A 23627-nucleotide genomic window follows, 5' to 3' on the forward strand; every position below is an offset into this window, starting at 1 on the left:
TGAGTTTGAAGTCATTCCGCCCATATATTTGTAGGTACATGCAGGCACTCGTAGGTATGGAAAGAAGACAAAACGAGGAATGCACTCACACAGGCACCTACATTTGTATTAAGACATTCCTACAGAGTTATGCAGATGCACTTACAATGGGCAACATGAGACCACCTACTTATATGTAGCAAAGGCTGTTTTCATGTGATAGAAGAGCTCTCACTGTACCTGGCAATTTCTCTTTACAAACCTACTCTAAAGAGTACACTAATAAACATACTTTTACCCTTCTCAATCTCACCTGCCATGAATTCGCCACCTCCATGCCGATCATTTCCTCTTGCTAAAAAAGCAGATCAGCAACATTAGGAAGATCTTGAAATATGCTTGTTTGAGACCCGAATCAGGCGTGAGAATCACATTTGTTTTGGTCCAGTTTCATGGCGTTCTTGACCATCTAGAGAGCCCTGTTATGTTATGTTATTTTATTTATAAAGCGCGTAGCTGCCACAGCCAAGTGGCGTCCCAGCGCTATGATGGACAGTACAACACAACACAATGAAGGACCAAACCAGAAACAAAGACTATTTAACCGAGGTGAAAAGAAATGTCTTCACGGCTTTCCTAAAAGGCAGCAGGTCAGGAATGGAACGAATGTTAACAGGAAGTGAGTTCCATAGTCCTGTGAATGAGAGAACTGGGTGGAAATGCAGAGGATTTCCCTGACCACCCTACAACATCAGAATCCATCCTCTTGCCAGAGGGGAATCACATTGTTTGTCCTAGTGATTTCTGCCTGTTGCAAAAAGATTTGAGAAAATAACCACTTGTTAAAGATGGGATGAAGTATTAATCTGCCATTCGCAACAGCATGGCAGAACGTGGTCCTAGGGTTGGCCTAGATTTTCTAGATGGCTGTGGGGTAGATGTTTCGTACTCAATCACATATTTACTGAAAGTTTGTGCTTGTGTGACACAAAGTGATCCAAAGCAGCGATGATCAGCTTGAATGCGCAAAAGCTATTCTGCTCTGGAAGGTAACCCTTGCAGAGTACAAAAACAAATTGCGCCAACCCCTGTTACGTTATGCAAAGGGGCATACCTAGGCTAGGAAACTGCGAAAAATATAGGTTTTGCCCCTAAAATCTGATCCCCTAAAGCATCTTGATGTTCTTTTGCACCAAATGCTAACACTAAGTGAAACCAGGCACAAGCAAGGGATCAAGCAGTGTGTCATTTGAAAATCCTACGTGTAATGTATGTGCTTTACCCTAAAGCAGACATTTTACGTGTTCGATCTCTAGAATGTTATCTACATACAGGAATTTGTGTTTTGATCTTGGCAGCAAGATCTTCAATCATACTGATGAGATCTGGTTATCAACGTTAATTGATGATTTAGTGATGGAAAATATTTTCCTTTCAAGTGGTTGAAACCTTGAATCCTTCACTAATATTTTCTTGGTCAGTGGTTCATGTAGTTCTAGGGGGTCCAATATTGATTAGGCATGGGCGGAGTTCTGCTGCGCGTAAGTCCGCAAAGTGCTTAAAAAACTGTGCTGCGCTCTGCAGAGTTCAGCATGCAGCGGAGTGCAGTAAGTTGCACTGCTCTTGCTGAAATTTAGCGCTGGGAGTTTTTACCAGGCTGTAAAATCAGCTCAGCGTGAACTGCATTTTATTCATCGTGAGCGTTAGTCACCTGCCGTTACCAACCGCGTTGAGAAATCGTGCCAGGAGGTTGTCTAGCGTATGATTTTCCTCGCTCGCACTCGCCAACTTAATGTTGACGAGCCATGCAAGAGGAAAAGCTCTGCTCCACGCCGCTTTGCAGAGTTTTTCGAAACTCTGCTCACTACACGAAGTGGGCAAAACTCTGCGCGCTCCGCCAGTGAAGCGGAGTTCACGTCCCATCCCTAATGTTAATCCACACTGGTCAGATCCATGTATCATTCCAGATTTTTAGGAACGCCTCATGGGACAAATGTACATACAATACATCTGAACATGAATCATTTCCAAAGTCCATAATATAATGAAAGTCTTTAATGGCTCTGGTGCTTTACGCTCAACTCTGGACAGTCTTGCAAGTGTTGCATAGGGTGCTTTAATTTTCAAATTTTCAGACACCTCAGTGAAACAGCATGCACGCACAAGGCCATGAAGTTTCTAAAACCAGCATGTCAAGGTATCATGCCCAGATTTAAAGGCTGCATCATTTGCTTCAATATTGTTGGCTGAAGAGGTGCCACTGTGGGAGAAATATCCAGAATAGCTCCTATAAGCTGAAGTCTTTGTCAAGGAATTGAATGTAACATCTTAATTTTTATAGGAAGTATAGATTTTGAGTGGTGTATACTATTTGCAGGCCATTGGGTGTCTCCCGCTGACACTGAGCTCTTACTTACAAGTTATCTAGGTAACAGCATTGGTGCGCTCCCTATGGGCGGTGGGGGGTGTTCTTGAGTATCTTTGAAATTGTTTGACACAGAATGGGAGGCAACTATATTAGTAGTGTTGACATCCCGAGGGACAACAAAGATATTTCCAACATTGCCTCTTCTTGGGTTCCCTTATTAAAAAAACAACCTGGGACCCCAGCAATCCAAACAACTACAGACCAATTTCAAGACTCCCGTTTCCGGACAAGATCATTGAAAAGGCGATAAACACACAACTCAGCTCATATCTTTTAAACAACAATCTGCTCGACCCCTTGCAATATGGTTTTTGAGCAGATCATAGCACAGAGCTGGCTGTAATTAAATCCAAAGAGGAGGTGAGGGAGGCGCTGGACAGAGGAGGAAAGGCTATTCTGGTTTTATTAGATCTGTCAGCAGCCTTTGACACAGTCCATCATGAGGTTCTAATGTGCCGGCTGTCTGAAATTGGGGTAAAAGGAGCTGCATGGAACCTTCTGCAGGCGTTCCTTTCGGAATGATCGCAAACAGTGGATCTACACAACCATAGGTCAAAGCCAATCACTCTTCCATGTGGAGTACCACAGGGATCTTCATTAAGCCCACCACTCTTTAATATATATATGTGTTCTCCTTGGCAGCCCAGATCAAGTCCTATGGCTTCCAAATGACCTCATATGCAGACAATACTCAAATAGTGTTATCAATCACAAACGGACAGGAGACGGAAACTGGGACTCGCTTTCATAACTGCATGAAGGCCATCTCAGGATGGATGTCGGCCAACTGTTTTAAATTAAACTCTGGCAAAACAGAGGTCCCTATATTTGGATATAACCTCAATATCTGGACGCCAGAGTAGTGGCCAGATGAGCTGGGCGTGTGCCCCTCACCCACCAGGAAAGCAAAAAACCTGTGGGTGATCATGGGCAATAAACTCTCTTATGGCGACCACGTAAGCATGGTTGTCTCGGCCTGCTTCCTAATCCTTAGGATAATAAGGAAAATAAAGATCTTTCTCCCTGAGAGCAGTCTCAGGACAGTGTTTACAGCCCTCATTATGGCAAGGATCGACTATTGCAACAGTCTTCTGTTAAATGCCCAAAAAAAGCACATCAATAGACTGCAAATCGCTCAAAATGCAGCGGCAAGACTAATCACAGGCACTCCCAAATTTGTCTCTGTAAAGAAAGAGCTGGCACAACTTCACTGGGTCCCCATGAGGCTAAGAGTACATTTTAAGGCCCTCTGAATGGCCTTTAAAGCCCTCAATGGAATTGGCCCCAACTACATGAGGCAGAAATGTAAGTGGTACAGGCCCACTAGGAATCTTCGGTCTACAGAAGCCAAACTAGTTACAACTCCCCTGATCAAAAAGGTCTGCTGGGGGGGGGGACTGAGAGGGGGGGAGTCGGGCAGAAGCTTCATTACATGCACCTCCAAAACTCAGAATGAGCTCCCATTCTATATGAGGAACTCTTCAGACCTCCTTTCATTCAAAAGGGGGCTGAAAACCTGGCTCTTCACATAGTAATATCTCATCACAGACAACCAGCAGGCATGCACAGCGCCAGGACACCCCAGGGTAACCACGCGCTATGCAAGTTCCATTAACATAACATAATATAACATGATAGTAAGCTACATGTCCTGAAAGTTTACTGATATTAATTAGCCTCATTGATGCAATGCACCTCCAATTTGTTCTTAGAGTGACCATACCAAATTAGTTGTCGTGGCCCATTTGGAGGGTGACAGAGCAGAGAGGGGTGTCTGGCCCACAACAGGACTGAGTGAGGTTTTTTGTGACTGGTGTCACTGGTTCCATCTTACTATGGCTCTGTGCCAGCTATGCCTTTTGAGCTCTTGACTCTCAGGTTAGCGAGGGTGAGCAGTCAGATGCTTTTTGGACAAGCATTGTTGGAGGCAAGAGCTCAGAAATCAACAGTCAAACAAAAGACACAATACACTTTCCAGCCTAGTGCTTACCTTCAGTTAACATAAAGTCGTTTAATCTTATACCAAAATTAAGTACTACACACTCCAAAAGTTGTTCAGGTACAGAGTTGCAATCTTCCCACGAGGTCTAGTGACATGCTGGTACCCTCTAATGTGCCAGCTTCCTCTCCTCTCTCTTCAGGGAGCTCCCTTCAATCTGGGTAACCCCAAGCAAATATGGCGTAGCCTAGGCACAGGTGTAGATCACTATTAACTATCCAAAATGTTAGCTCATAGGTCACATCAATATATTTTTACAATATTTTTTGTCCAGTAAGTTCATAATTACAAAGACTAACATTCTATTTTTTTTTTTTTTAATTTTTGGAAACCTTTATTGCACATTAAAAGCAGAACAAATACGGGCCTACAACCATCCGGCCGGCCACGACACATGGTAAAGCAAATTAGCAAGCAATACGGTAACTCGATAGTGTCTGCATACAAAATAGCAATCAGGCTAAGGTACACTGGGTATCTACACACTACCGAGAAACAGGAGGAATGAAGGTTAATTTTAAATTTTAAGATGTCCAAAAGATAGTCAATAGGAAGGATCAGCGTTCCAACAATCCACCAATGACCTAAGAGGGCAACGTTAATCAGAAGAAATCTAAGCAACAGAAAACGTAGTCAGACTAGCGGCATGAAAGAATACGACAGGATAGTGAGATCAAACATGTTGCATGCCAGTCGCCGCCCTCCTCGCACCAAACCTCCCAACTGACCCAAGAAAGAAACAGAAAAGAGAAAGAAAACCAAAAGTAGAGAAAAAGAAGGCCCATAGAAACTGAAACGAACAAAAGAAAAAACCCCACCCCCCTACCGCCACCCTACACGCATGCAGAGGCTACGGCCTACCCCCCCCTAGCAGTGTGTCTGTCGCCCCAAAAGAGTACCCGAAATACAGAGAAAGAAAAGGGGGAAAAAAGAGAGATATCGCATAAGAACGGAGGAGGGCCATATACAAATACTCAAAACAATCAGCTTGTGAATCCTCGGCCGCCCAACCCCGGATCCCCGACCCATAGAAAACCAATATTCAACTCCACAGTCTATTCCCTGCAGCCCCGACAGTACACTCTACCGCAGTTAAGGATAGGAAGAGCATCCTCAGCCCTGGCCCCTGCGATCTGGGGCACCGACGTGGTCCAGTTGCACAGTAGCCATCTTAAACGGGAGAGGCAAGCGGAGCGATCCTAGCAGGGTATGACGCCGCCCAGCAGAGCCTGTCCACACCAAAGTCATGCGAGCAACAATGATAGAAAGGGGGACCTCATACTGTTTCAGTCCACTCAAGTCAGCCTGCCAAAGCAATGACTTCCGCTTCAGGAGAAAGTTGCGAGTGTCGCCGGTGGGACACAAAGGGATAGCCAAACATGGCGTCCAGGGACAGCTCTCCGGACAATGTTCAAACCCCCCGTCACCAGGCCGCTGCTCCGCCATGGCAATCAATGCCAAAACGCCATCAGGCTCTCGCATCCTCAATTCCATTAAGCACACCCGGGTAGGCACTCCACTGTGATCGGAGATAGGATGTGGCGCAGCGCCCTGCAGTCGAGCGCCACCACTTCTCATCGGGGGCACATAGGGAGAAATAGCATCCAGGCGATTTCTTAAGTCCCGGGCATTATCTTGTAGAGCAGATCTCAAAGTGCTCAATGCGCGCAGCATGTCGCCGACCTTCAACGGTGTCACAAAAGTGAATGGGGCAGCGGGTCTCTGCACGCGGGGCTCGCAAGAGTGTTGTAATCCTCGAGGATGGTCGCCAATATCTCTCCCACGTATTTGGGCACCCAGTCCGGGTCCCGCAGGATATGCACTAGCGGGGAGCACAGAAGCAGCACGATCCATACTGGCACCATGCACGGCGCCGGTGCAATATAAACAAGCGGACCTCTCACCGTCAGCAGCCCGGAGGAGGCGCAGGAGCAGAGAGCACAACCAATACTATGGCTTCCATCACTTCGCCGGCGGAGACAAGCGAGCCAGCAGCGCCGTACACGGACCAGGGCGTAGATACAATGTTGCACTGCCAGCCTCAATAGTTCCCAAGCGCGAGGATAATCAAGGCTTAGCGGAGCCCCGCAGCGGTAAGCACAGCGCAGTGACTGTTCCCCGCCGGTCGCCTCCTCTCCGCTTCAGAGTCCGAGGAGATTACAAACATGGCCGGCCATCTCGAGGACAAAGACCCGTTCAGCTGCAGCCGGCGCCGGAAAGAAGATAAGGGCTCCCCGGCACTTTCACTGCAAGGAAGCACACCGCTGGATGCAGGATCGTCTCCCGGTCCCGAAGATTTAATGCAAAAGCAGGATTAGCAACAGGAGAAGTCGCGGACCGGGAGAAAAGCGAAAGGATCGGTGGAGCCAAGGGATCAGGCGGCCATCATGGATGTAGGCTAGGCTCCTCCCCCAAGACTAACATTCTAGCAGCAAATTTCATCTTTGCGTATTTGGCCCAGTGTCATAGTTCACATGGGCACTGTTCCTTGGTACCTGCTCAAATGGCACACTAACTCAGTGGCATGGGGCAGCGGGGACAGTGTTTCGGCTACACAGGCTTTAGCATCGGTTGCAGAGGACCATGAACATCAGTCTATTCCTGGGCCACTGGGGTAGAACAGCACCCTTATCTATCTTGTCAGAAGTCACAGCCACCAGGCCGATGCACGTGGGTGTTTGTCTTCGGCCGCCTCTGAGGGCCGATGCAGGTGGAAAATTGTCTTAGGCATTTGCAGGCCCTGGGGCCAAAGGAGGTGAGTACTTGTCTTCGGCTGTTCCTGCTTCCATGCCTAATGCAGGCTGGCACTTGTCTTTGGCATTTGTGGCCTCCAGGCAGATTTTGTGGCTCATCTAGTGGCATCAGCAGCGGTAAGCCTTTGAGTCATCAGCGGGAATGCTGACAGTATAACAATTAGTGAATGCACAACGTCTTAAGCAGTTCATAGAAGGAACTGCACCGGAATACCAGAAGCACCTCTCCTACGTTGCAGCAGAACCAGTTCCACTCCTCATCAGCAGTCAGCTACTTCTGGTTGTTTCACACACCAGAAATAGTCCAGGCTTCTTCTCCCCCTGGACAGTTTCTCCTCCTGCAGGACCAGGCAATTTGTTTCCTTCTTTGAGAAGACAGGCTTTGAGGCACTTTGGGCAGTTGCAGATTTGAGCGGAAGTCTCCTCACCTACGAGAGACTCCTAAATGCCAATAGACCAGATTAAAGTAGCAGAATCCTCATTTTTGAAGGCAAAAAGTGGCTTAATTTTAGCTATCTCCCACCTGCAATGACCTCTTCTTCCATAGAAGTCAATGGGGAAAACACATTCTCCTGATTTTTTTCTCTTGACATTTTTCCACTTTCCTGTTCTGAAACGTTGGCATGTATGGAGACCCGGCTGTTATGCAGACACCAGTACTGGTCACACAGCAGTCCTTCAAGTACTCTGAGAACCGCTCCCTTCCTGGGCCAAGAAGAACTTGGACCTGGAACAAAATGCAGTGGTTTGGATACTACTTTTATATATTTTCCAGACGAGGGCCAAGGATCCATTGTCTAACAATTAAGGACCGTTTTGGGATGTTTTGTTTTCAAGTATCATTTTCTGACCACTCTACAGACAGAGGCTTTGTGCGAGGTGATGACTCTTACAGTAGGTAGCAGTGATGCTGGCTCCAATCCAGGAGTATCCAGAACATAAATACTGTGGAGTGCGAGGTCTCTGCAGATGGCTATCGTCAGACTTGCAGGAGCACTACGGACAGAATGGCAGGCCCTGCCTAGAAACTTCCTCACCGTGAACAATAGAAAGTGAAGTTGCACCCTTCACCCCTCCCATCTACCAGAAGTTAGTGTTCAGGAAGAACTAGTCTATGGCCCTTTACTAATAAGACCTCATTGAAACCACCATACAGCCACAGTAATGTAGGCAATACATTTCCACTGTCTGGTAAAGCTGCACCCACCCTTCATCTTGTTCCCTGATAAACTCACAGCCATCCAAAATGGATTCCTCTGGTCCTAGATCTCAGATTGTTAGCACACACGGAGTCCGTCTATCTCACGTGTTTAACACACTATTACACATACACATGGAATGTCAGCACATGGTCGAGTTCACTTTCATAGTTCAACTTTATACAAGAGGAGTCAGTAGAGCCAGCTCCCTCTTGACACCAAGGAAAAGGCCTAGTCATACTAAAGATTCACAAAAACGTGGTATACTGCTACTTTATATGACGTACCCTGGGCAATATCCTATGCCCACTATGAGGGTACACTTTGGGTGCTACTGCAGGTTACAGAATATGCTCTGGACTTCACAATACCAGGGATAGGCCTAGCCCTCTGTGCACATGCTAGATTACCTTGACTCTAGGGCTAAACAAAAAGTCAAAATTCACATGCAGTCAGGCACTCACAGCGGTGATACAAACCTGTTCACCATTCAGGAGACATACCCGTACCAAGATATATCTACAATAGTAAACTCTTTTATTATTAGTTTGTTTAGGACATTTATATAGCACATACACAAGCAGAATTGCTCTAATGGATAAAAAAACACGATTGAAGGAAATTTTTTAGCTAATTAGGGGTAAAGAGTGTGGGAGCATGAGCCACATATGGCACCCATATATACCGAGGTGCAGCTCCCCCATGATGGAAAGCTAAAAAGAGGTTTTTATCAAGCAGGCTAAGATTACCTAAAGTTAGGTGACTGCTAAGTGATAGGCCAATATTTTTGTCTAAATGTATGTTAGAGGAAGTTGCATCCTGTCACACAGACATGGTGCAATAGCCATGACAGGTATTTTCTGCCACAGTGGCTCTGTCCATAGCTAGAGACCACTTGAAGCATTAACATTTAATACAGTGGTCCTTCTACTGCCATTGTGTCAGGGAGTATCTCGGTCACACTGACTGATGGAATACCCATTGAATGTACTCTACTTCATAGTCAACATCGATTTCCTTCAGCCACAATACCGACCAAGCCTGACAAAAACTTTCTCACAGAGCTTTGAGGAGTTGGGATATCCTCTGTTTAGCCTTTTCCAAATAAAGACAATTTAAACAAAACCAGTCTAGAGTCTTATAAAGTAGTTATCTACCTAGGTGGGATAAATACAACATTCTTTTTTAGGTAGGTCAGATGAGTATAATAGTTTTTGTAATGCTGAGTACCTTAAGTAACAGCATCCTGTAACAAGCGGTGGCAAAGCCAATAGGTGTCGCTTATGCAAGAGCTATTGGATTTGCCAATGTGTTTTAGCCATGTTGTACACTGCTGTGGCTGCTCTTCAGCATGACTCAAATGAGTGGCATAGAGGAGAGTGGCATGGAGTTGAGTGTCATAGAGAGGAGTGGCATGGAGTGGTGTGGAGTGCCTTGCAGTGGTGTGGAGTGGCGTAGGGTGGAGAGGGGTAGAGTCTCATGGAGTGGCATCGAGTGTCGTGGAGTGTCATGGCGTGGAGTGAGTAAAGTACCATAGAGTAGAGTGGTATAGAGTGAAGTATAGTGGAGTGGCGTAGAGTGGAATTGAGTAGAGGGAGCTGGGTAAAGTGGAGTAGAGTGTCGTTGAGTGGAGTAAATTGTAATGGGGCTGAGCCGTGCATTCACACAGTGTTAAGTTAGCATGAGCTTATTAGAAGTTTAAACGCCATTTTACCTTTCCGCTGTCTTTTGCACACAGCACACACTTTATTAATTGTTTAGAGTTAGGCTAAGTGTTTTGCTTCACATGAGAATAACTTGTTTTTCTACATTGCTAGACTTGCTATGTAAGCTTAGTCTGTACAGTGAGTGCAGAGGCCTTCAAGGTTATTTCAACACTGTGGCTGTTGTTCGAACTGATCAGCGCACATTCTAGACATAACACATATTCAGCGGTGGCCACCTCAGATATTGGCGCCTTTATTAATGCACTGTGTAGGCATGATTGAATACACTTGGAGAACATTCGTATGCTGAGAGCTTATGCAGAACCTGATGTGATTCAGTCCTGCTAATCCTTGAGGTATGGGGTCGCCTATGCAAGCCTAAGAGACCTTCTTTAGTTATAAAATAACATACTAGAACGGGAGGGTGAAATATAGGCATATATTTAACCTGTTTCCGTTTAGCATTATAACATGGTTTCTCCCTTTGTATTTTATGGAATAGTGACTATGCTGACAATCTTATTTCTTATCATATGTCTGCTTGTATTAGCTAAGATGCTGCACCTAAGATCACGGCGTTAAAAAGAAACATTTTAAACTTGTTAGTGTCTCTCTTCACTCCCTGTTCTGGACTAGTATGAGAGTATAACGAAAGAGTGCTCATGTTTCCTACCTTACCTGAGGTAACCTAAGTCGCATGTTCTGGGTTGTCTAATCATTGGTTACTTTGCTATAGGACGAAGAGCTAATGAGACACTGATGCTAGTCTGGTAGGGGATGTTGGGTACTAACGTGAGTTTTTGGTACACCCTAATTCACCGAGGTCCTGAGTCTCTGTACACAGTTCTGTGTCTGAGCAGAATCCCTGCAACAAAATTGTCATAGAGTGAAGTGTCATAGAGTGGAGTAGAGTGTCATTGAGTGAAAGTGACCTTGAGGGGGGTATCATAGAGTGGATTGTTGCAGAGTGGGGTGTCCTAGAGTGGAGTGGCATAGAGTGGAGTAGTGTTGTAGAGTGGAGGGGCATAGAGTGGAGTAGTGTCGTAGAGTGGAGGGGCATAGAGTGGAGTAGAGTGTTGTAGAGTGAAGTGGCGTAGAGTGGGGTGGCATAGGTTGTTGTAGAGAGGAGTGGCACCGAGTGGTGTAGAGTGGAGTATGCATGGTGTGGTTGCACACTGCCATTCCAGACAACACATTTTCTATTGAAATGACTATTACATTTGCACAGTCATACAGTTTTACTAACAAAACTATGCAGCGCATAAAGGATAATGTGGGGAAAGGGCATAACCTAGTGCATTGATTTGTTTTGATTGTATTAAAATATTTGTTTTCACCACACTTAAGAATTACCAACAAGGTGCTTAATTTGTGCTTTCCTAATTCTGATATATTCTGAAATATTTGCACAGTTAATTTTCAGAAATCTAAATTTTGTTGTGTGCTAGAAAAAAGCATTTCCTTTCACAACTCCAGCAAGATTGCCACATCAATCCTCTCACTTTGAAGTCAGAGAAAGAAAAGTAAACATCATGCTCCCTCAGAAGACATATCCTGACACTTGATCTCTGTCTTCGAATGTACTGCAAATATGACAAGATGAGAACAAAATTGAATGGCCTGTTTAAAAAAAGTGAGCACTTCTAGAACAATTTAACATCATCCCTGCTGATGATATCCTTCTCCTGTGCTGTGCCATAATAAAAACGGGTGTGGTCATGACGAGCTCAGCTTGTCATGAGCACACGAGATGTATACCTCATGATGAGCTGAGCTCGTCATGAGCATCGAAGGGGTTAAGGAGCCAGGTAAACAGACTATGCTCCACGGGAGGGACTAACTCAAGCTGAACAGCCTAAAACAAATAAAATCAGCAGATAGAAAGCAAGCAATTGTGCGTTACAAAACAAGCCAGTGGTTAGCGATGGGTGGAATGCATCACCAGGGAAGCTTTCAGAATGTCCACAAGAAGTCTTTTACAAACCAGACAACTTCTTAATTCAGTTGAATGCTCTGTGGAGAAGGCCAGGATCCGCCTGGGCATAGCAGGACTGTACAATATACAGGTGCTGTAAAATGTCCTACTCCCCTCGGAGTGACTTAATGAGAATCAGTGTTATATGCACTGCTTTCAAGCTGTTGGTGGTGTTATGAGTTCCACCAGGTACAGGGTCAGACCACTAAGATTTCTTTAAATGTGTAGGGCAGTTCCATTTTTATCTCACCATTTATAGCTTTTATCTCCATCAGGTTATGTTATGCCATTTGATTTGCAATTTCATCTTTTCTTTACATACAAGCAGATGTTAAGTATTTGTTTTCTGATTTCTTTCTTTTGTTTCATAAAATTTAGATTCCTGACCCAGGTGTCGTCACCTGAGAATTGGTGTCCTTCAGAAAAAAAAGTACACCAGTTTAGGTAAATGTTTACCTTCCTAACTTCCAGGGCTTCAAGAGGGATGAAAAAAGTAGTGGGTCTCTAAAAGGGGTGTAGCATAAGAGGCGTAATTAGAAATCCTTTCCAAGAGGTATTTCCAATATAAAGAAGGGCACAGCTTAAAACATTTACACCTAAAATCCTGAACTTCCTATAGAGTGCCACCTGATCATGATTTTGTTGCTTCTCTCTTAGCTTTGTTTTATTACCTCCAGCTGTGTCACAATAACAAACATGCAGCTAAAACAATCCAGACCTATTGGCTGTCCCAGTGCTTTTTAGCAGTATGAGATAAATGTGTAACAATGATTTTGTTGTGAATAATTAGAATTGAAAATGTTTATATTCTGTGAATTACACATTGCTAAGTTCTGCAGAAGGATTAGTGGACTTCAGAGTGTCTCAATCACTCCCATTCTTTTCTTCGCACCACTTCCTTTGACAGTCTTTCACTATGTTAAAAACAAAACATATTCTAGCTACATGAACATGTGAGAAGGAATTTTACACCGCAATATCCAAGTCGGGGAATGGTCGGGGCTATGGTCGAATATCACGAAATTCAATAATTCCATAGAGCTACGGGAGGCCCACCTGAAAACCATGATTGACTGGTATCTGTACCATGTTAAGATTAAAAAGATTTTCCAAAATTCATCAGATATGTGTTGGAGGGAGGGGTTGTGGGCTATTTGGTGATTTTCAACACATTTGGTAGGACTGCCCTGGGATACAACCCTTTTGGGAGGAAATTCTCTCACAAATTAAAGATATGCTGTGGTACCCTATTTCGACCACCATGGCAGAAATTCTCCTGGGCCTTCATGATCCCTCACTCAAACATCAAACTAAGGCAGACAAGGCCATTATGTGGACAGGCATTGGGGCTGCGAAGGTAGCTATAGCGGCCGCATGGAAGAAGAAGCAGGCCCCAGCTATTTAATCATGGCACTCCAGGCTTTGGAAATTACTATGCCTTGAAAGGATGGCCGATATATTTCGAGATGATTATAAAAACTTTTAATATAGATGGGGCCCATTGGTTGCATTCCTTACAAAAGGATTACCGTTAGCAGTCTGTCCTGCATCAGTCAGAGATATGCATCTTTTTCAATTGTAATGTACTTGTGGATTCCATGACTCGAAAACATGTCGTAGTTTGGTAGCCGCCACCAGTACTGGGTAGGGTGGGAGGGGGTGAGGGAAGGTTTTTTTTTTTCCTTATATCTTGGGAGTTCTATTTTTGGGAACTGTTCCCATTTCAAAACACCTTCCCCGTTGGAAGGCCTTGGGTGGACTCCACTGCACAAAGATGATAGCTGAGTGGTATGTTTTCCTCTAGTATAAGCTTACTCCCCACCTTTACTTTTGAAGAAAGTGTACTCATCCTTTAGGTCTATTTTGGACACAGGTGGGGGATAAGTGGTTAGTAGCAAACATCACTTTTTGGTCTTCTTAAAATGCCACGCCTTCTGCACTTATCTTGATGTACCATTGCTGGTTTGTATTGCAATTTGTGACAAAATGTTAATAAACATATCTTTGAAAAAAAAAACATATTCTATTTCTTCTCATATCTTTCTGAAAATTCCTCCATCTGCATACCTTCCACCTCATCTTTTTCCTCTTCAGCATCATCTTTTCACTCTCTTCTGAGTGTGATTCATTGCATCTCCTCAGGTGTTAATTATTGCTGGAACTGCGACCTGCAGGGACCAGTTCCACTTAAAGCGTTGCCAACTCCTTTCCTCTCTTTTTCTCTTAGTCTACTATCCTCTGTACTCTGGATCTATATTTTCCTCTTTTCCTTTGATCTCAAGTCTGTGTGTCCTATTCTGCCTTTTCCTTTTTGGGATTAACTCAATTCTTCCCTTTTCATTTATTCTGTTTCTTTAGATCATCTCACATAGACTATTCCTTCATAGCCTCAAGTGACCCCGTGTTATACTCCATGTGTGTCCTGAGAATTTTCCCACATAAGTCCTAAATTCCTTTACTCCCAAACCAGGCATACAAAATTGACCTTGATTTACTCTCGTTTGATTCTTCTCTGTTCTTTCTTCAGAGTGTCTTCGTTGTACCTTCTATCCTCCACATGCTTTCTATTTCTGACTATAGCCTCCTCTCAGTCTCATGCCTGTCGACCTCAACCTTCTTACTGTAATTCTGCAAGTGGCTGATACCTCATTTCATAGATCACACCCTCTCCCCTTTAAATCCCTATTCTTGTAATCTAACATTAACCATCTCTGCCAGCCTTTCAACTGAAACCACATAGCCCCCACTAATGATCACACCTAACTGGAATTAATATATCACAAAGTAACTGGAGTAAATGGATGCAAGTTCTCTTGAGAGCACATTACTACCCACGATGCACCCCTCAATCTGTGTTATTGGGGAGATACTTGGCCCCCACTTTCCCCAGTCTTCCTTGGTTCTCCTCTAGGATGTTGTGGTCCTGTGATTCTCCCACCATTGCTTCCGCTGGTGTCTGGTTACCCCAAAACAATATCTCTCTATTTTTTTATTTCCCCTTCTTCCTGTATATCTTTTTTTCTCCCCTACCCTGCCTGCCTGTCCCTGACATCACCTCCTAGTTCCCGTCTCCCTAACAGTGTTCTATTTTTCTGTTCAGGTTGTAACTCTTCCGGACGCTGCATGGGATCGTGATATGGTAAGTAACTCCTTTTCCCTTCACAGGTGAAAAAGTCAAGAGGCAGGAGGCACCAGTTGATTTTTTGTAAGACATTGAGATCTCTATATTTACTGCTATAGATTAGCCAGGGCTTGTATGTGCTGCTTATTGGTGTCATACATTTGCTTTATTTTGAGATGTTAACTCATTTGCAATGCTCTCTTAGGATGTCCTTAATTGTAAGTAAGGGACAATGCAATCCTGTAGCTAGGATTCTGACTCTGGACTAGTTTAGTCCAGAGTCATTACCACGGTTTGATGCTGTCCACTACTGTTATCTGTATATTACCTTACCTTGCTCTCACCACCTCATCCAACTGACATGCCCGCACTACCATCTTGGTCACCCTCCGAGACAATACAAGCTAAAAAAAAGAGAACATTCAATGTGGTACACTATGTCACATAACCAACACACTTAAAATGCTACATCCTCATCCTTGTCTTCTTAACATCACCAGCAATCTAATGGAAAACACCCACAACCTTGGACTGGACTGGGCTGGCCACCTTGCCTTCCCTACCTCCCTGCTCACCATACCACCAACAAATCAAGGTCAGCCCAAAAGAGAAGACCAAACCTTCAGACCCTGCAAATACTTCTCCGCAGGCAGCCTAATGCTAAGTCTAAACTCAGCTCTCACCATCAATTCCATGTCGAACATCAACACCCTTATAAACAATTTCAACAATTTTTATAAAGATGTGTGAATGCCCACTCCCTATTTACAACACACAAGTACAAGCAAACACTTTCAGCATTCTGGTGGTCTAAAGATCTTGCTGGCAATAAATACTCCCTCACAGATAGCAAATAAAATCAAATGGAAGAAAAATAAAACTCCTGAAGACCTCTTGATATTGAAATTCCTTTCACAGAACACAGAGACAGCTCATCACATCAGCCAAAACAAAGTACTAAACCATGGTCATCAGTGAAGCCACCAACAGAGGCTGAAAGGTGTTCAAGACAACTAAGCATAGAATGAATCCCCTGCCAGGCCTACCTATCCCTCACTCCAAAGAAAAGTGCTATGCCATCAACCTCTTCTTCAGTGAAAAAATACAGAAGATCCAATAGCACATCGACAATACCAAGTCTGCTTCATCTTCTACATCCAGCCCTTCCTGTTGACTCTCATAATGGTCAGCCTTCAAAGCCTTGACTCTCCCAGATCTGGCTGACATACACAACCCCCTCAAAGCCATTTATTATGAGGATGATGTCATACCATTGTCCTTCATCAATGTTCTCACTGAGGAAGCTCTCCTTCACCTACTTACCATTGTCAATGCCTCCCTCCCTCAAGGCATCTTCCCAGTAGCTCTCAAGACTGGACTGATCCTCCTACTCCTAACGAAACCTACACAAGACCCCCACAGAGTCGCCACTTGCTGGATCATCACTTACATACCACTCATCAACAAGATCATTGAAAAAACATTGATGTCTAATCCGAGATTGCATCAGTTCTAAACATCTCCTGCATGACTACCAGTCTGGCTTCAAATTATGCAGTAGCATGGAGACAGTCACCTTAGACATCATAGACTATGACCTCTTGACCACAGATGAAGATGACCCCTGCCTTCTGATATTGATGACCTCTCAGCTGCCTTCAACACACTTGACTATCCAACTCTCATGCACACTTCGATTCCCGAATGGGAATTACCGTCATTGTCCTTCACTGGTTCTCTTCCTATCTTTCAACCCGACACCAGTTTGTTACCATGGGCATCTCCAGGTCACAAAAGGCCCCTATCATGTGTGGAGTCCCCCTGGGTTTCATACTGCCCCCTGTCATCTTCAACCTTTACATAGAACAGCTTTTTGTTTTACTGACAGTTAACAGTATCAAGAGTCACCAATATGCTGATGATACACAGCTCTACCTGAAAGTCTCCTCTGCTTCAGAACCCCAGTGCCTCAAATAGTGCTTGCACTTCATCTAGGCCTGGATGTCCAGTGCCTACCTGAAGCTCAAACCAACCAAGACAGAGTTTACATTATTAGACAAGAACAGCAAACAAGATACAGTTCAAACCTGGCTCAATGACATGAACCTTGACGGCTTCGAACTCCAACTCTCAGGAATGCCAAATCACTTTGATTCACCCTGGACACCAATCTTTCCCGCAAGAAACATATTGCCAAAAAACAAAGACAACCTGGTACCAGCTCTCTCTTCTATAGAAATTCAGTCAATTTCTTCCAGAAAGCAAATTCCAGAACGCAACTTCAGAACTACTGTTTTTATACTCTTGCATCTGCATGGTGGTAATGCCCTTCCCCATGGCCTCCTAAACTCCACACTGGCACCACTTAGGGGCATCCAACACTCTGCAACACATCTTCCAGGGCATAAACAATATGATAACGTCACCCCCAGTACCCTCCTCTCCTGATGGAACACCACTGACTCGCCTTGCACAATCTTCAAAACCAGGTGCTCCATTTACAAAGCCATCATGACCAGAACCCCTGCATATCTTGCTGACAATCTCACCATTTATTTTGTATTGGCATTTGTCAAATACATGTTGTTACTTTTTTACACATTGTTACATGTCTTGTTTTAGTACAGCTTGCATTTCCATTTAGAATCCTCGCTCCTGTAATTGTGCCCCAGACTGACTATATACCTTGGATAGTGCATGAGGAACCCCTGACCCCAGACGTCCATTCGGGTGGAGTGTGTATCTGAGCTGGTGAGGGGACATTTGTTCCTACCATGTAAGTGATGTAGCATTTCTACCACCATATGTGCATGAGTGCACAGGGTGCAGTTTGTAACTTCGCTGTGACTGCTTGCTAACATGGTGTATCGGATATGCCATTTGTTGAAAACAAGCCAAACCCAGAACTTTCTGACTACTGTCTCGAGGGTAATGCGTTTCTCTAATATGACTTTAGGAGGTCATGGGACATGAGCCACCACGGTGGGTAGGGTAGCCAGCGGCACCTCACAATCAGACGCGGGAGGCCAGCAGGCCAAGGCGCCCACCACGGCATACGCCAAGCAATAGTAGGTCTGGGGGCCGCCCTCTTCAAGGTCTTCCCAGTGAGATGTACCAATCACTAAGGTCGAGGCTGGGTCTTCAAGCTTGTCATCCTCTTGTGTGTTGCTGGCTTGGCTTGCGATATCCAAGGGCTGCCCCACTCGTCCACCACCTACGACCACAAGTACACTATTGGTCTCCTGCGCACTACACAGGCCTCCTCCTTTCTCTGTAGTGCTCTCTCCTCCATGTAAGCCCACACAGTTACATCTCTGACCGAGGTCTCAGCATTAGGCCCTGCAATGGACTTCCATGCCATTGCTATACACCTTTTCACCAGAATTGATGCTAAGTCAAGTAACCTTGTCGTGTAGTTCCTATGAACCTATATTGGATCTGCACGTTTAGACAACATACTGGCAGATGCATCAAAGTAAATACTGGGAGCAAATGGGCAGATTCTCAGAATCTGCACCTTTGCTCCCGGTATTTTTGTTTGCATTTGGGATGCATCATCCCAAATGCAAAAATCGCAATTTAAGGAATCTCTAAATTGAGATTCCTTAAATGCAATGCATGAAAGTAAAAAAAATAGCGAATTCGCTAATAGGGGGAGCAAATTACCATGAAGTTGGACTTTATGGTCATTTGGTAAAACTTTGAAAAAAGCACTTTTGTGCATTTTTCAAAGTTTCATGTTGCGCACACACATGCCCTTAGAGCATGTGTGTGTGCAACATATGTGCATAGATCAATTTCAGGGGCGCAACAGGGTGTCATTTTGACACCCTTGCACCCTTGAAATTGCATGAGCAATTTGCAAATTCCTACTGGTACTCGCTAATTGCTCATGCAATCTCCAATACATTCATATGGGCTTGTAAGACCATAGGAATGAATGGGGCAGCATTCCTTAATTGCGACTAGCAATTTGCAAGTAGCAATTAAGGAAAGTTAAGGAATCGCTATTTAATAGCGATTCCTACATGCATAGGCTTTTGCAATTCCTAAATAGCGATTCCTTAAAAATCGCTATTTAGGAATAGCAAAAGGCTACGTTGATGCATCTGCCAGATAGACTGTGGGTTTTGGGTCCACAGTGATTCCAGACACCTCCACTGGGAATGTTTGCCTGAATACCAGCTAGCTCACAGTGCCACTAGAAACCCCTCTTAACAAGGAGAGCATAGTTTTTGGCAACCATCGAACCATCGAACATGACAACTCTGTCCCATAAGGGATCGTGGAAATAGTGCGATACTTTTCGCTCAGTTACTCGTGCTAACTTTGTCTCAGAGAGATACACAGAATAAAATTAGACAGAAACAGATATAAATGATTATAAGCACCAACAGAGTAAAAGGATGGTAGATTTCTACCATAGTGCTAAAACGATGAATACAGGCAGGTATAAATATACATGACAATAAAATGCGTACTCCTATGACGCAACCCTAACTAGATGTACCTAAGTGAACCTAGCATGTATGTAGTTGTGTAGCCAAGAATCCCTCTAGGATAAAGTCAACCCCATTACCTGAAGTGAGAGACTGTAGGACCCCATCTTGGTCTCGAGGTGGATACCCCCGAGGGATGTCAGACCACTGCGAGCTGGATTGTCTGCTTGCAAGAACCTCAGTGTCTTGTGTCAGCATGGAAGTCCTTTTTCTCCTCTCCCTGCCTCAGCAAAGATTTACGGTGACATGCATCAATAAAACGTTTTGCGATTTCTTATTAGCGATTTTTAAGGAATCGCAAATAAGGAATCGCAAAACGGGATGCACGATTTAAATTGCATAATATTTGCGAATCGGCAATAATCGCAATTTTTACCGAATCGCAAATATTATGCGAATTTCAATTTGCGATTTCGCAATTCCAATTGATTCCTATGGGCCAAAAGGCCCATAGGAATCAATGGGAATAGCGAATTCGCAAATTGAAATTCGCAAACTGTTGATGCATGCCATGGGTGCAGGGGGGGGGTCCTTTGGACCCCCCCCTGCACCCCTGAAATGTATTTTGGAGTGCATGTTTCAAACATACATGTCCTAAGGACATGTGTGTCTGTAACATGACTGTGTTTTTAAATGCAAATTAGAGCATTTTAACACATTTTCACAAATTACCACGAGGTTCAACCTCGTGGTAATTTGCACCCCAGATTTGCGAATTCGCAATTTTAAAATTGATCATGCATTGCTTTTGAGGAATCGCAAATTTGCGATTCCTTAGAAGCAATCGCATTTTTGGAATTCGCTAAAAATAGCGATTTTCCCAAAAATGCATGATGCATCTCAAAACATGATTTTGCATTCGCAAACGGCCGATTTTAGCGAATCGCACCGTTTGCGCATGCAAAAATCGTTGATGCATGTTAGTGATGGTGTTTATATACTCAAAGTGGTACCCTTAGGGGTTCTACCTTACTGTGTTATGTCGGACATAGGATGACCGAAGGAATGACCCTTGTACATAGTTATTATGCAGGAGATGGTAGTCCTGCTGAGTTTCCAAGAATCCTCATGCATATTGGATGAGGCTAGTTTTCAGGGAAAACCCACGTCCTGTAAGCAGTACCGTAACTAGGTAAAAGGTCAGTCCCAATAGCCGTTATGTAGTGTTTAGGGGAGAATATAGGTGAAAGGTTAGGTTGTTACCTGAGCCTATATTGGGGTACCTATATGTAACATAACACCCACTCCTTATCCGACTGGACGAAATACTATAATTTTAATGTACTTCTAGACATTGTACTCAAGCAACTAAAAATAGCGCATAAAAAATGTTAATTTGTTTTTTTAATGCTAAAATGGTATTTTAAGTGGTAGAACTTTTACTAAAATATGTTGGTATATATAGTTCGAATAACTATGAGTGTCTGAAAGCCATGCTGTTCAGCCAAATAGTGTCTATTGTTTAAAAATTCCAAATCTGGTTGTTTTGAAAAAGGCCAAATTTTTCACAGCACACGATGAGCCAAATGTTTATGTGTCCTGGCTGGGAGACGCAACATCACTGTTGCTTGCCATCGCAGACGACGGTCCCTGCAACACCTCACAGATCAGGTCTATCGAGCACAGATGGTCTTCTGTATTACCCACAGCCGATGCTGGGGAATCCTGTGTGACATCCAAGACCTGAGTACTTGTAGAGAAGCCAGTATCCATTTCAGCGGGAGCTGAAGCATCCTGTGGTGGCTCTAAAAATGCAGTCATCAACATGAAAATACGTTGAGGACACAGCAGTACGTGGACCGTTATCGGGTATAGTAAAGCATCAACGTCCAGTGGCGCAACCGATGGAAGTGTTAGACAGAGATCCAAAAACACATTATTGTCCTCAGAACAGGCATCGGAGGAAAGGCACAACACAGTCGACCCAGACTGGTCAAAATGACAGGAAGCAAGACTGGCTCAGTTCGCCAAGGCGAGGTGTGCCCAGATGGAGTACCATGTGATCCAGGAGCGTTATTTCCATCTCCTTGGTGACTTGGATGTCCATTGCATAGCAGAAAAAGCACAATCAGTATTCCTGCTATTAGGAGCAGGAACAGCGGAAGTCCTCCAAAAATGGATCTGAATACAGAGTGTATGAAAGGTGCTTAACAGTCCTGAACGGATGGTCTTAAATAGGTGTACTATACCCATTGTATCAGACATGTTAAAGATAAGTTGTACCATTTCTGTGAAATGGAAAGCACAGTTTTTCGTACAAGTGCCGGTATCTCTGCTGAGGACCTTGCGACCTGGAGATCAAAAGTCTCTCAGGCGGAGGTTAAGGGCACGGTTTTCTGTAAAAGCATGGCTTTCATTTGGCTCAGAGTATCAAACCGTATTAAGGAAACATTCAACGAAGGCCATAACGGTGCCTCCCTGACTGTGTGGGTTAGTGGAAACAATATTTGCATACAACAAGTAAACCTGGAGTCTACAGTGACAAGATATGAAATGCCCCGAAGCATCCCACAACAGCCTTGGCCATTCAGCATCCAGTAACTCTCATTTGAAAGCAGCTTGAACACCAGATTAATCACGGCAGGTGGGGACCCTTTTAAATGACAAGATAAGTTTGCAACTGAACCGTTACAGGCCCTGTGAAGCATGATATCCTGGCATATGAGAGAGCCACTTAAAGAGTTCTCGCAGTTTGTACCACTTAGAAACACTTCCATATCCCCACTCCTGCATCGAACTCTGTATGGTTATTCCCAAGATTCCTTGATGAATTCCCTACCCATCGCTTTATATCTGCCTGCCTGTTGTTGTTCTAGTCAATATTGAAACTGGAAAGTTGTGACCGGTAATGTTATATGGCCATGGAGTGACCATTCTGTGGATGGTGACTGTGCCACAGGGAAAGGTAACTGGTCCAGTTTTTCAATATACATCATTGTATTATTTTGCTCCCCTTTGTGCCATTGTTATCTGCTTCTTAGTTAGATTGTAGGCAGAGAATAGAGACGTACTGTTGATAAATCACCAAGGCACATAACCAGAACGTAATGATTGTAGCGTCCAGCTTAACAACATAATAGAATGTAGCTGAGACTGTCCGTGCTTTAGTATGGACAAATCCTGTTCTAGTATATCTACAGCAGAAAATACAATCACGTTGATGACTCTCTGTAGTTCGTTTTTCAACTCAGCTACCTGTTCCCATAGCAATTTATGCTATGGGAACAGGTATGGGTTTTGAGTCTTTAAACCCATTTTGACCCCAGTAGTATAGATATTAATTGTATGACTGGACACAGTAAAAAGAATCGCACACGATCTGTGTGGGGGATTCCCGATCAGTTTATATTAGTGCCAGTATTAGGATTTTAATTCTGCCAGCTGTGCCGTGCAGTCTCCTAGAGACTGTGTCTTCATGCTGCTAGGATGGAACTTGCCTTCCTGCATACAACCCTTCACACTCACACACGCAGCGCTATATTGTTGTTCACTTCCTATGGCTGGCTGAGCAGAACCGTCAGTGTAAATAATATATTCATACTGATCTAGAGGCCTTATTTTATTTGGGAGAGGATATTCTTGTTCATATTGCATAAAAGCCTGCATCTTAAGTGTAGAGTCAAATTTGTAATCTACATTTGTCACAGTGAGAGAATTAGCCCATTGTATCCATCTTTGATGTAAAGCTTTAGCATTCAAAATGCTTGCTTTTTTAACAGCCTCTAAGGCCGGTACTGTAGTTATGACAATTATTAGTTTCCCCTGAGCCAGTGCTCTTTCTCTGCTGACAGATTTTTTTCTGTAGAAGCAAAACGCATTTCAGTGTTTGTGTACAAGTGTGATTTGTATGCTATGGGTACTGTTTCGCCTTCATTGAAGGTTAGGTAAGTATACCGCGATTGACCAGCTGCAACACTGATCACCAAATTTGTGGTGTTTACACGTGTGTGTAGATGTTTTGAAGCTAT

This window comes from Lissotriton vulgaris, chromosome 11 (genome assembly GCF_964263255.1).
Source record: "Lissotriton vulgaris chromosome 11, aLisVul1.2, whole genome shotgun sequence".
Taxonomy (NCBI): domain Eukaryota; kingdom Metazoa; phylum Chordata; class Amphibia; order Caudata; family Salamandridae; genus Lissotriton; species Lissotriton vulgaris.